Source organism: Limulus polyphemus, unplaced genomic scaffold (assembly GCF_000517525.1).
Source record: "Limulus polyphemus unplaced genomic scaffold, Limulus_polyphemus-2.1.2 Scaffold3369, whole genome shotgun sequence".
In the NCBI taxonomy this organism is placed as follows: domain Eukaryota; kingdom Metazoa; phylum Arthropoda; class Merostomata; order Xiphosura; family Limulidae; genus Limulus; species Limulus polyphemus.
Genome location: NW_013668979.1, coordinates 61,593 through 74,692, shown reverse-complemented (window position 1 = coordinate 74,692; position 13,100 = coordinate 61,593). Strand labels below are relative to the sequence as shown.

Genomic DNA, 13,100 nt, shown 5'->3' with positions numbered 1-13,100 from the left:
AATTAAATTTTTCCTTAGTTCCCCGAACCCCCCCCACCGCCGGTACAATTCCCCCCCCCCCCCCGAAACACCACCCGACCAAATGTACATCTCGGTTACGGACAGCCTCAACTGAGAGCGACATCCCTTCCCCTCCATTCATGAGCAACAATATATACACAGGCCTGTGATGGTTTTATTGTCTTGAAATTTTTACGTTCTATAGTAATTACTGTAGACTGAATCCGAAAATGATATCCATTTTTCTCCATCACGTATAGATTTTTTTATGTACTTTTACAAGAGTGAATCATTTTCATTGAAATCAGGTAATATTTTGTTGTGCTTAAAAATGTTGACGACTACTGTTTATAGAATTCTCTAGACCAATCGCGACGTGAGAGTCTTATTGATCATTCTAGAACCCAAATATAACAAACATAATAATAAAAAATGTTCATAATGCTAAACGTTTGTTTGTTTTTTAATTATGCACAAAGCTACACAAGGGATATCTGTGCTCTGCCCACCACAGGTATCAAAACCCTGTTTCTAGTGTTTTAAGTCCGCAGATATACCGCTGTGCCATTGAGGGGCTATGTTAAACGAAAAAATAATTTGATCTAAGTAAGTTTTTGTTTCTTCCTGATTTGTAAAAAGTCCTTACATGATAGAAAAAAAAAGAATAATATTTTCGAAATCTGCGTAGCTGAATTATGGAAAATGTATTAAAACCAAAACATATTTTTTGAAGTTTAAATTCCCAGGCCCCTCTTCTGATAGGAGAGCCACAACTTGCTCACGTGCCGGATATGTTAATCCGGAAATGCATGGCGAAAATCAGCTTGCCAAATTTTTTTTTTTTTTTTACAAAAATCAAATAGGTAACAAGAACCCTCAAAGTATACCCAATGGTTGTACTACAGAGAAACCCGTTAGTGAACAGCTTTGTCAAGAGAAAATGACAATATTATCTAAAGGAGGTGCTTGTAAATTATATACAGTACCAAGATAGAGAGCGCATTGATGTAGGTGCAGAGTGTCAAGGGACAGATATCGCTAAGGGTAATTAAGTGGGGAACAAAAGACTGGTGCACGCGAAAAAAAATCAGACCAATGTTTAGATGAGCAAAGGTAAAGAAACCCTAGCAGTCAAGTAATGGCTGTAGTGTGAGAAGGGTAAGTATGTTTTGGAACAAAAACACATTACTGGGCAATGCTTATAATCACACAAACTATATGATAAACGATGTTACAAATAATGCAACTAAACTGAAAATGGAATGAATAAACAAAACTGAATGAAAGATTACAAAAGAAGAAAAAATTTGAAAAATGCTCCTTGCCTGAATGAAGAGGAAAAACAAAGAATCATTATTACACTTCTTAAGCTATAACTTTCCACTTTGAAGACAGTAACTAAAGAGATCAAAGTGTGCAAAATTTCAGCCCAAGAACCAACAGCATCTCTATAGCTATTGCTAATCACAACCAGAAAACCAACACACAGACTGTGTCCCAACCCCACATAACAACTGTGCAGGTAAATTCACACCATAAAATGCGAGCCAGCAAGAAACAACTAACCTTTATGATGGTGAAAACATCTCAGATTGGTACCCACTTTACATATTACATCCCTTTTGGCTATCATTCAAAGTGATAATGATTTTACTGCATATAATGCCATTCGCAGGAGCAAATTCGCTATGGAGCCTGAAAACTTGCTTTTCTCTATCCCAAGATTATATTACATGGCAATGCTTTTTTTTATGTAAGGCTACTTTTTCTTTTTAATAAAGTTATTACTATAGATACACTTGAAACAAAAATTATTTCTGTTCAAGAACTTACCAAACAATAGAAATTAAATTTTTAAATGTTATCTTTCACTTTATTGTTATATAAAACTTTCAGTAATACTATAATCATTAAGTTTCCTTTTTCCTCATCATTCTTAGCTTTTCTATTTTGATTTCTTTTTAAAAGGATAAAAAGGAACAAAAAATACCAATTTATAATCTTTTAAAAAATTTATGAGGTTATTTGATATTTTTATAGGTAAGAAGTGAATTTACAATCCAATAAACAGATATTCTTTTAAAAAAAATCAAAAAGGAAGTGAAATCGTTGTCATTGGTTTGTTATAAGGTATATGTGTGTGTGTGTGTTTACAACCAATTTGTTAATTCTAATTATCTCATTAATACGTTTTAAATATGAAAATTCATTTTATGACAAATTGTACAAGAAAATCAGTACAGATAAATAAATATATTGTACTCTGCTTCACTTGTAGCTATGCCAAAATATTATGTGATTAGTTAGTTTCAACCATGTATATATTTGTCATAAGAAATTCAAATGAAGTTTGGGAACTATTTTACAATTTAAAAGAAAGCATTTATCAAACTCCATGTGAAATATATCCTACAGAACTAGAACAAATCTAAATTCAATACAAATAACAACAAATCTCCTATCTCTATTAGGCTCTGGGCAGAAATGGTTTTTAAAAGATATTTATTTGAGAAACAAAATACAAGAATTCCATACATTGAATCACAATAATGTTATGCAATTTTATAAAAATAAAGCACTCATTTCAATAAGATAAAGAACAAAAACTCTAACAATCAACAATATTAAGGGAAGTTACATTATCTGAATAAAATCCACTGTATCACGTATATACATATACATCATGGGTATGTACATATATGATTGAAAACCACTATCAGTGTACCCATCAATATATAATTCATAACTTTTCTAAATTATGAGATATTTTGTATCAACTGATAAATACTTTTATCCAAAAATAATAAGAAAACTCTTACATCAGACACAATGTTAATAAAAAAAAATATTCTTGTTATCTGTTCCATATATGTATACTATTTACTGAATTTAAAAAATCTTGTACAAGTATATATGTTTCATACCATTTATGATGAACATAATCTACCAATACAGCAAGTGTACTCCTTCACATATTCCTTTATAATACAGTTACAACAACTAACAGACACTAAAAAATGTAAAGATTGCTTAGTGAAAAACAAAATCAAACAAATGAGAAAATCCTCCAGTTAGCATATTTCAAAACATTAGTTAAACATTTACCCAACCATTACTCTACAGAGTACAGAACTGAAAAATCATAGTGTAAGAAAAACCTGTCACCATGCGAATGGCTCCTTTATGAGAACATTCTTCCAACTGATTATATATATATATATTTTTCAGACACTTATTATTAATTCACACTTTTCATTTAGCAAAAAAGGGGACTAGGAGTTATCCCCCCCACCCCCCCCCCCCCCCTTTCACAGGTGATCAAACAAATGAAATGGAATACAATAGCAAGTGCTTTATATTCTGGTGTGTTGCATGTAGCAGCTGGGATCAGTAAGTAAGATCAGGGCTAAGGCAGTATTACACAATATATGAGCTTTTCTTGCTAGGTTACCACAGTTTTTTTATTAGATCTCAACTCCACTAGGTAAACTGATCAGAATGATCTGATAACAGTCTTGATATAATGTAGTCTGTGAACCTCTATTATTTTTAGGAGGGTCTGTTAAAAGGCTACTTCACTTGGTTTCCTACCCTCTTGTTAAATCCACTTTAATTCAATAGGTGTATTTCATAGAGAGTTACCCTCCCCTCCCCATCAATTTCTAAAGACACGCCTCCCTTGAATGACTGGCTGCCTGATCTCATGACTGCTGAAAGGGTTCTGCAGTGGTTGGAAAGGCACACCAGTGTGCAGCAACCTAATAACAGATACCAATAGGGAAGAAAAGAGGTGGAACAAGGAAAGGAAGAATGAGCATAAAAACCAATCATAAATGTGAAAAAAGATATAGCTCAGAATGTTCACCAATCACCAGTTTAAACACCACTCTTATAACTAAGCTTCAACTTGCCAGATATATAAAAAAATAAAATGACTAGGATGCTCACTTAGACTCATTAAAAGTATCAAACAAATTCAGAATCTCACTGACACCTTGATAGGCCACTGAATGAAAATCTTTTTTCACCAATTAATCTATTTTGCTTTGTTTCTTATTTCTTCTCCTAATACAAGAATATTTATTTGTAGAAGAAATTATCTGTGAAAAGTACTTGTAAGCATATAAAACAGATGGATGATATTTAATGAATTCTGAAAAGTAAGAAACAGCATCATAATAATTAAAATATTGATTCAAATTCCTATCAAAATCAGTATAGATTAAAGCATGCAAAATCATTCTTTTGTTACTGTTTGTGCACATGTACATGTACAAATGCTTTTCTGTAAGTTTTTGGTCCATACACTGATTATAGAAACAAATACATTTGGTCCAGTGTTTTGCCATATTATTCATATTTATATAAAGTAGTTTGGAGTTTTCAAATTGGTTTATTTTATTATCACTTTTTAATAGGAGAAAAATCCTTCTTGTGTTTCAGCTCTGCAATCCTGACATAACTTTCTTAAACAGTGATAAAAAAACTCAAGGTTTATTTGCTAGGAATGAGCACAACTACTGCTAAGCTCAGTTCTTTTATCTGTTGTATAGTTGCATGACAAGTGCCTGTATCGTAGTATAAGCGTTTTATGTATACACACGTATATGCATTCATGTATACGTATTAGGGATAAACGATTTTTTTTTTTTTTTTGCTACTGTAGTCCTCTGAATTCAAATGTTCTCCCAAACTATACAAAGTGAAACCCTGAAATAAGGTCTTGGAGAATCTAATTTGCGATTTAATTTTCTAATTGTACTACTAAAAGCGTACGATCGTAAATTTTCAGTGTTGTATACTGAGAAACATGTTTTTTGACTCGTTTTTATATCTTTATACCCACAGCAAATTTTTAAAGGTTGTGAATTTAATAACTACTTGCAAAAATATTCGTCAGATTATACCCTAAATATCAGTAACTTTACAATGAAATCATTTTATAAAATATGTCTCGCAATGTGAAACAACCCGATTACATACCTCCGTCGAAAGTTTTTAAAAATCTTTGTTTCGGACAAACAAACGTTCACGACATAGTCAATATTACACACCTCAAAACGGGCACGTTCAACTTTTGTCACGTTTTCTTGTTGCCAATGCCACTTATTATATTCTGATTCAATCATCTTTCTAACAGTAGCACATAGTCAACATTTAAATTTGAAACTGTATCGCATTTTTACATGAGCCAAATAACTCAGAATATTACACCTTTGTTTTAGCTACAAAAAACCACGTTTTAACTTCACGTCGCTAAACGTATAAGCGACGTATTCAATTGTTTGTCTCTAATTACTGTATTGGTTTTTAATCTACTTATCAAATGAAAAGGCTTTTTGAGAATACAAAAAAAAATATAAATTGCTTTTGGGAGAAATAAAATGTGCAACTTTCACTACATTTGCTTGTTACTTGTGTTGTAAATAAATAAACTGTAAAAAATATACAAATAATCGAGAGTGAATAAAAAACACAACTTTCCTGTAATCCGTAACATTCTCTGAGAGATACCCTTTTTTTTTCTTCAATTACACGCTTATCATATGTATAACAAATAGATCAGGAAAGTTGGAAACTAAAAAATAATGGGGGAATGGAATTCTACATCGTTTCTATAACAATAACTCGCACAAGTGGGCACTTTTTCAGTCACATTCCTCAATGCCTAAACAATGTATAATATTTAAGCTTACAAAGTTAAATGTGTGTATGTGTGAATGCATATACTCCAATTTCTACTCGCACGTTGTTTCAGATAATTTATTTAGCTCCAAGTGTATGAATCTGTCAGTTTTTTAACATAGAAACAAGTAACCTATCCAAAAAAGGTGAAACTGCGAGTGAGTATACTTCCGAACAAAAGCAATGATCTTACAATACTCATGAACGTTTTAAAATACTTTCGCAATAATTTTGTTTTAAGCACTTAATTTCCCAGATATGATAAATAGTGTTGACAGATTGAATAAAAATGTCGATTTGTACTTCGCAACCACCTTTCCAGCACGTGTATTTAATAAAAAAAAAGATGCCAATAAATTGAAAGTATAAAAAATTGTCTATATTACACAAGAATTTCTGTTGTTTATCTTGTAACGTATACCTAGAATGCATCTTTTTGTAACTATGCGTTTTATTCGTTCATAAAGATGTTTACTGATTCTACCGCGACTCAAAGCAGTTACATTTCTCGCAACATTAATGTTACTTATAAGTGTACAAACGAAAAAGGAAAAGAGGGTTCAATGTCTCAGTCTATCGATTCCAGAGGTTGTGTTTTCTCTATGTCGTAGTTTTCTTGTTTTTTGTTAAGTACAAAGCTATAAAATGAGTTATTTGTGCTGTGCCCACCATGGGTATCAAAACCCAGTTTTTAGCGTTATAAGCTTTCAGACTTAACACTAACCAACGGAGGGGGGGTATTTCATTTTCTTTAATCACGTCCCTATTTTGACTCAGTTACAGTGCTTATCAATTTTAGAGAAGTCAAAATAGGGATTTGTAACTTGGAAGTATAATCTTTGCATTTTGATTCAACTTGTCTCTGTAAATTTTTGACGATCCCTATTCCCCTTTATGAAGAATAAATTTCACGCTACATATATGCATATTTATTCAGTTAAATGTTACATGCTTTTCAACAGTTTAGTGCTGCTTTGGCTTTTTTGTCACCAAACCACTATTTACTAAGCCAGGTGGTCTTGTGCCTGATGTTTCGTGTAAACAGATGTTTAACAAGCGTCGAGTACAAAAGAAGCCGCTCACAACAACATTGAATAGATTGCGTATTTATAGCCACGTATATCAACTTTCAATGAAAAATAATCAACTTTTTTTAATAGGTCATGGACATTCCCAGCGTTTCATATAGTATATCTATATACAGGTGCAAAATACCCAGCCGACTTTGCTGTGGGCTTTTGAAACAAAAATATGAATAATGATAATTAATAATAAATAATACTAAAATACGCACTGACAATTTCAGCGAAGTACGAAAATCAGCAGAATAAATCACCATTTACAAGAGTAAAGAAATCTACTGTGGTAATCAATCCTCTACTGTTAGAAAACTTACTAAAATACTCTTAGAAAACCACGTGGAAACAAAGTAAAACAGCGAACTTGAGAAATTATGAATCCTCAAGGTGGTAGTTTCCAATTAATGCACTATAAGTTGCATAAATTATTTTTCAATTAACGCGAATTAGTAAAACACTGGACTTTTTCAGTGACAGAAAGTGAAGGACTTGGAAAAATTCTTCTGGGCGAAAAAACGAAAGGGCTTGAATTAATTTTAAGTTACCCTATGACATACTAACTCCTGCATTCATTACTATTGTTCAGATTTCAGTAAAATGTTCTTAGCCGTTTTTTCTGTAGGGACTTATAAAACCATAATTAATAGTAATAACGCTGGAGCCAATGTTACAAACATACACATTGTTTATTCTAATAAAACGAAGCGTTTCCGACAAGAATAAAATCTCGACTTTAAAGAATCAACTTAAAAATACTTCCACAACCTTCGCGGGAGTTTGTTTAGTAGCTGTACATAGAAGCTGGCGCAGTATACTTAGCCGTTTTTGCTGTAGGCTTCGGTGCTTGAACGGCTTCGAAAAGAAACTTGGCCAGTAGTGATGAAAAACTGATAAAATATATCATTCTCTTTCAAGAATAAACATAAAAATAGTCCTGTGATCTGCGTAGGAGTTTTTTTCGTAGGTTTGCCCAGGTTTGAATAAAATATTCATAGCCATTTGTTCTATAGGCTCGTGAAACAAGAATAACGTGAATAACAAAGAAATGAATTTTGAATTTTGTTTAACAATCGGAAAAATCAACGTTTTTGCTATTATCAATATTTTAGCAGTCTTAGCCATTGAGATAGAAGATCTTGAGTGTTGTTTCAGGAACAAGTGTGCTTTTTAAGATGGTTTTTGCACGTATGTCCTACTAGAAGTTTTGTGAAATTCCTGGACTATCCCAGTTATGAACCACGATAGTGGTTCATAATAATACAAAAGATGGCGTTCGAAAACGGTGTTTAATCGCTTGCGCATACAAAACATTTCTGTGAACTTAATCCTACAAACAAAAAGGAAAGGGGGTGTCTTGAAGATATTCCACATGCCAAGTTTTATTAACACAAATGCTCAGTGACTGAGAAGTGATCTATCACTCTAAAGCCTATATAAAAATAGCTCCACAGTCTAAACTTATTGCTACACTTACCTGTTCATGAGTTACCTTGCGTTGGGCAATTTCAAACAACAGAATATTTTTGGTCATATTGCATTATTAGACCACAGCTGAAAGTGTGAAGCCTTTTCTAATTTTCATATTTGATGATAATGTACAGTACATTCTTAAATAGTGGTTTCAACTTTTAATTATCAAAATGTAGTTTTAAAGTCTTTGAAAAACTGGAGGTGGTGATTATTTTTTGCTAATTTCTTACAAAATTTCTACTTGGTCATGCACCAATAGTATTTACATTCTCCGAAGCTAAGTAAATTTGACCATCTGATTTGGAACGTCCTTCCTCTGGTACTTTTGGATATACTATTGATTATTATAAAAACTCATTTCAGAACCAATATTTCACTTATTTTTTTCTGAAATAGCCACCAGATCTTTTTAGGACAGCAACACTTACTATCTTAACCTTATAAGGGGTATCGATGCATAACGAAATAATCATAAATTTATGAATCATCAGCGTTTGGATTGCATGCAACTCTCTTCACTTTGTCATATTACTATAGATATGAATAAGTCATAAGACAAAGAAAGTTGTATATATTTTCGTTCTGAACAATGCGTGTACGTTTCAGTCCTGGTACTCACAGAAACAGCATAATATGAAAATTAACATTCAAATCAAGACAGATGCTCGTGTGCAAAAAAAAACTGCCATCTCTTATTTGGGTCAAAGCACATTTTGAATTTATCATACGCAAGGCACGTGCACTGCTGTGCCTATATCCCATACTCTGTTTTCTTTATCAGGTATCATTACATTTAATTATCATCTATTTTCGCAGTAGTAGTTTGTTTGCTTGTCTCTAGTTAAGCACAAAGCTACACAATGGGCTATCTATGCTGTGCCCATCGCGAGTATAGAAACCCGGTTTTTAGCATTATAAGCCTTCAGACTAGCCGCTGCGCCACTGGAGGGGGCGTAGTAGTAGGCCATGGATAGACTTCAGTTGCCTGTGTGAGTAATGAACTTCTGTTTTAATAAAACTTGGTGAGCTCGCCAACAGTTTTGGGTTTTACGGTACGGAATTTGAATAATTTGTGTTCGATATGAATATAATGTTTCTTTAATTATTTTTCAGGCACAGACTAAAGACTTCGCGATGTACCGTTACTTTTTTTTATCATACTCCCCAATGGCACATCGGCATGTCTGCGGACTTACATCGATAACCGTGGTGGGCAGAGCATATATATATATATATATATATAGCCCATTGTGTAACTTTGTGCTTAACCTTAAACAATTTTTTTTCTATACATTATGGGCAGCGACTTATCCAATTCAAAAGCTTTTTTGAAGCAATAAGCTTTTAAATAAATTGAACCGGACGTGACATAGCTATAAGTGTCGAGCTGTGGTTTAAAAGGTCCAGGATTCGAGACGTGATCAAACTGAACATGATCTGCATTTTCAGCTATGGCCATGCTATAAATATGACAGTTAATCCTATTATTCTGTTCAAAAAAGTCAGACAAAGCCCTTGTAATAGCGGATGATGATGGCTGTCTGCCTTTCATCTGGTCTGTAGTTCAAAATTAGGCACGGCTACACCTGAGCCTTGTCTGTTTAGCTTAAGCACGTATCAAGTGACATTCAGGTTGAAAATATGTTGAGTTTTGAAAATACAGTTTATAATTCGATTTATGTCTACAGTCATTACTTAGATATAAATGCTTCATTAACCCACTGACTACGGTTGCTCTAAACACGTGCGGGATTTTTGCAACTTGTACACCGTATACGGCACACTCGCATTCAACTGCCGGAGGCAGACCATACCCTATATGGCGAATCACCAGTCAATGGGTTAATAAAATACACAAAAGCTTACTACAGGTATTATCAATCACTATATAACAAGTTATCTAAGGGGAGTTAAAATCACCGGAATATATATCAGTGGTACGCAACTATTTTTATAGCGCCCCTCTAAACATGTGTTTTGTTGCCCCACTCCCGTCATTTGTACATGATAATTATCGTTACTATATTACTTAATATTAGTACTATTCACACGGTAGTTTTTAAAACTTCTTAATTTTCAAATTTGTACTTTAATTTCTGTGCTCCCATAGTCATAATTGCGCGCTCTCCTTTGGGGAAGCACCCCCACAGTTTGCACACCACGGGTCTGGTTGATTAAATGTTTACAAGCGGATCTAGGCTTGGGATTCTGTGAAATAATTCCTAATTGATGTATACGCTCAGTCTGGATCAATATTAGTTCCACACATTGAATAAAAGCGTCTGCTTCAGACTAAAGTATAGAATAAATGCAAAATCACAACGTGTACAACTCAAGTTTCGACAATTTTAATATGATAGTTTCCTACTACAACATTTATCGCTTCGCCCACTTCAAGAAAATAATCAGCTTGTCTTCCATACGAAGATCACCTTTTTTATTCCCTCCACCCTCATTTTTTTCCCACAATCAGCAAAAGAGCCTACGCCCTTTTTGGGGGGAGGGGGATGTTGATAAAAACCAGTGTACTTTGTACTTTCCCCTTGAACTTTGTTAATAACACTACTACACTAAAGTGATACTGAATTAAAACGATAAACATACACGGTGAGAGACGTGTATTTCACTAAAATTACTAAACAATATTTTTAAAATACAAAACACAACACTTGTGAACGTAAACCAAAATCACTCACAGGAATATTTAGACTTACTCAACAAAATTATTAAATTTATATTTTGATACATTTTAAACGTTTGTTTGTAATTAAGCACAAAGCTACACAATGGGCTATCTGTGCTCTGCCCACCATGGGTTTCGAAACCCAGATTCTAGCGTTGTAAGTCCACAGGCATACCGCTGTGCCACTGGGGGGCCATTTTAAACATATTGTGATTTATAGGTGTGTTTAAAAAAGAAAAAGTATATAGTTTTGTAAATTAAAATATATAAAAGGCATTACAAACAGACAAATAACAGGCAATGTAAATAGAATAACATGCTAATGGGAAATACATGTCTACAGAAAACATATATTTTTATTTAAAGGGGTATTTCTGGTGTACCATTAATCTGTCAAATTAAGGTGAATCCATGAAAAGCTTAAGTTTTCACTTTCACTTTGACTGCATCAGTGTTATTTACTGATGAATATACTGCACTGTATTGTTTTCTTGTAATTATTTTTGTATTTTAATCAAATTTCAGCTTTGAATTATTTCATCTACTGTAAATTTAAATAAATGAGTGCAGCAGAAGAGTATGAAACTAAATATTCCTACACTCAAATCATAAAGAAGTGTTTAGATCCAGAAGTTTGAATTTCCAAAACAGGGATATCCCTTGTACTTAATGACATTGGCAAACAAAGGAATATGGACAAAATTGGGGCAGAAGGCAAGAAAGAGACCTGCAACAAGTCACATCCCCAGCTGTGTAACAGGGAAGAATTCACAAACAAAAAAGTCAGTGGCTAAGGTAATCCAGTGACCCAGGCAACATTACTCGCCATAACCAAGAAGAATCTTCATCTGGAAAAAGAGACCAATAGGTTATTAGTTCACCATGATAAATGGCTCCAATCATACCTTCCATTCAACCATCACACACCTCAAACAACTGGAAAATAAAATGGGTATTCATGCTATTCAATACAAAGACATACTGGTGAAGTTGCAGGATGCAGCATCTATTGATTTCTTTGCAATTGCACTGGGAAACCATCATCCTCATACATTAGATGAATATGGAAGTAGTGAGAATTACATGTATCTAAATATTTGTGCACACATGTATTTGGATACACAGGTACATAAAGAGATAGACCTTTGATTTCATTATTTCATTTTTGGGCCTTACCTGAATACTTCCATTGGCTATAATGCTTTTATAAGATTGAAAGCCTGACCATAGAGAAATGTTATTGTTCCAAAAGTTATTAATGAGTGCTCCTTCAACTAGTGCCTCATACAAATAATACTACATCTGCAACAGTTTTGAGCCCTTTGTAGAAAACCTATACCATAACATCAGAATAGAATTTTTAAAACTACATAAGCTATGTTTAGTTCTATAGGTGGCAAAAATATTTGTTGAAATGAGTATACTTTATATAATGTTTGCTTATACACCCATTTTTACATTCCTACATTTTGAAGTTGATAACAGCTGATAAAGTTCTAAACAACAGTTCCCAGTTGGTCAAAACCTGAGTTTTATGATATATGTAGAAACTACATAGCTAGCATATTTCATAGTGCAGTCTCACAAACTGAAAGACTACATCCATACCCTAAGTACAAGATTTAGCTGGAAAGTTGGATAAGTTCAAATACCATTTTGCAAGATTATAAAGGTAAATGTATAAATAAACAAATTACACAAAAAAAAAATAGTTATCACTTATGTACATAACATCTTAAAAGTATGTTCCCTGTACTATCTTATATTTACATAATTATTTGGAATATGTCCAACATCATATCGTAAAATGTAACACTACAAATATAGTTAACATGCATGATACCTTCTTCATACACAAGTCCACAGTGTGCTTCCAAGATTACCACCATAAAGCTCTACAGGTGAATACTTTATTGTATAGGGTGTTCCAAAAAAATACATCACTAAAAAAACAGATTACTTTGTTTAAACTTATTCTTTATTTTTTGCTTATGTGAAACTTAAACAAGAAGAAATTCTTTTTTGTGCATTTACATAAGCCAAAGAGGAGCAAATTTCATTAGAAGAAGCTTTGAAACGCAATAATATTGGAAACACATAAAACATCTTACAATTATGCAAAAAATGCAGGTGTACTAGACAATAAACAACTTGCATGTGTATTGTCATGTTATGTCACAAAA

The 13,100-nt window shown here is 33.1% G+C and overlaps 1 long non-coding RNA gene across 1 annotated transcript in view; it reads right to left on the bottom strand.

Annotated features, from left to right (window-relative positions):
* LOC111088228 overlaps positions 1-13,100 on the bottom strand; it is a 67,162-nt gene that overhangs the window by 49,344 nt on the left and 4,718 nt on the right. The window lies entirely within an intron of this gene.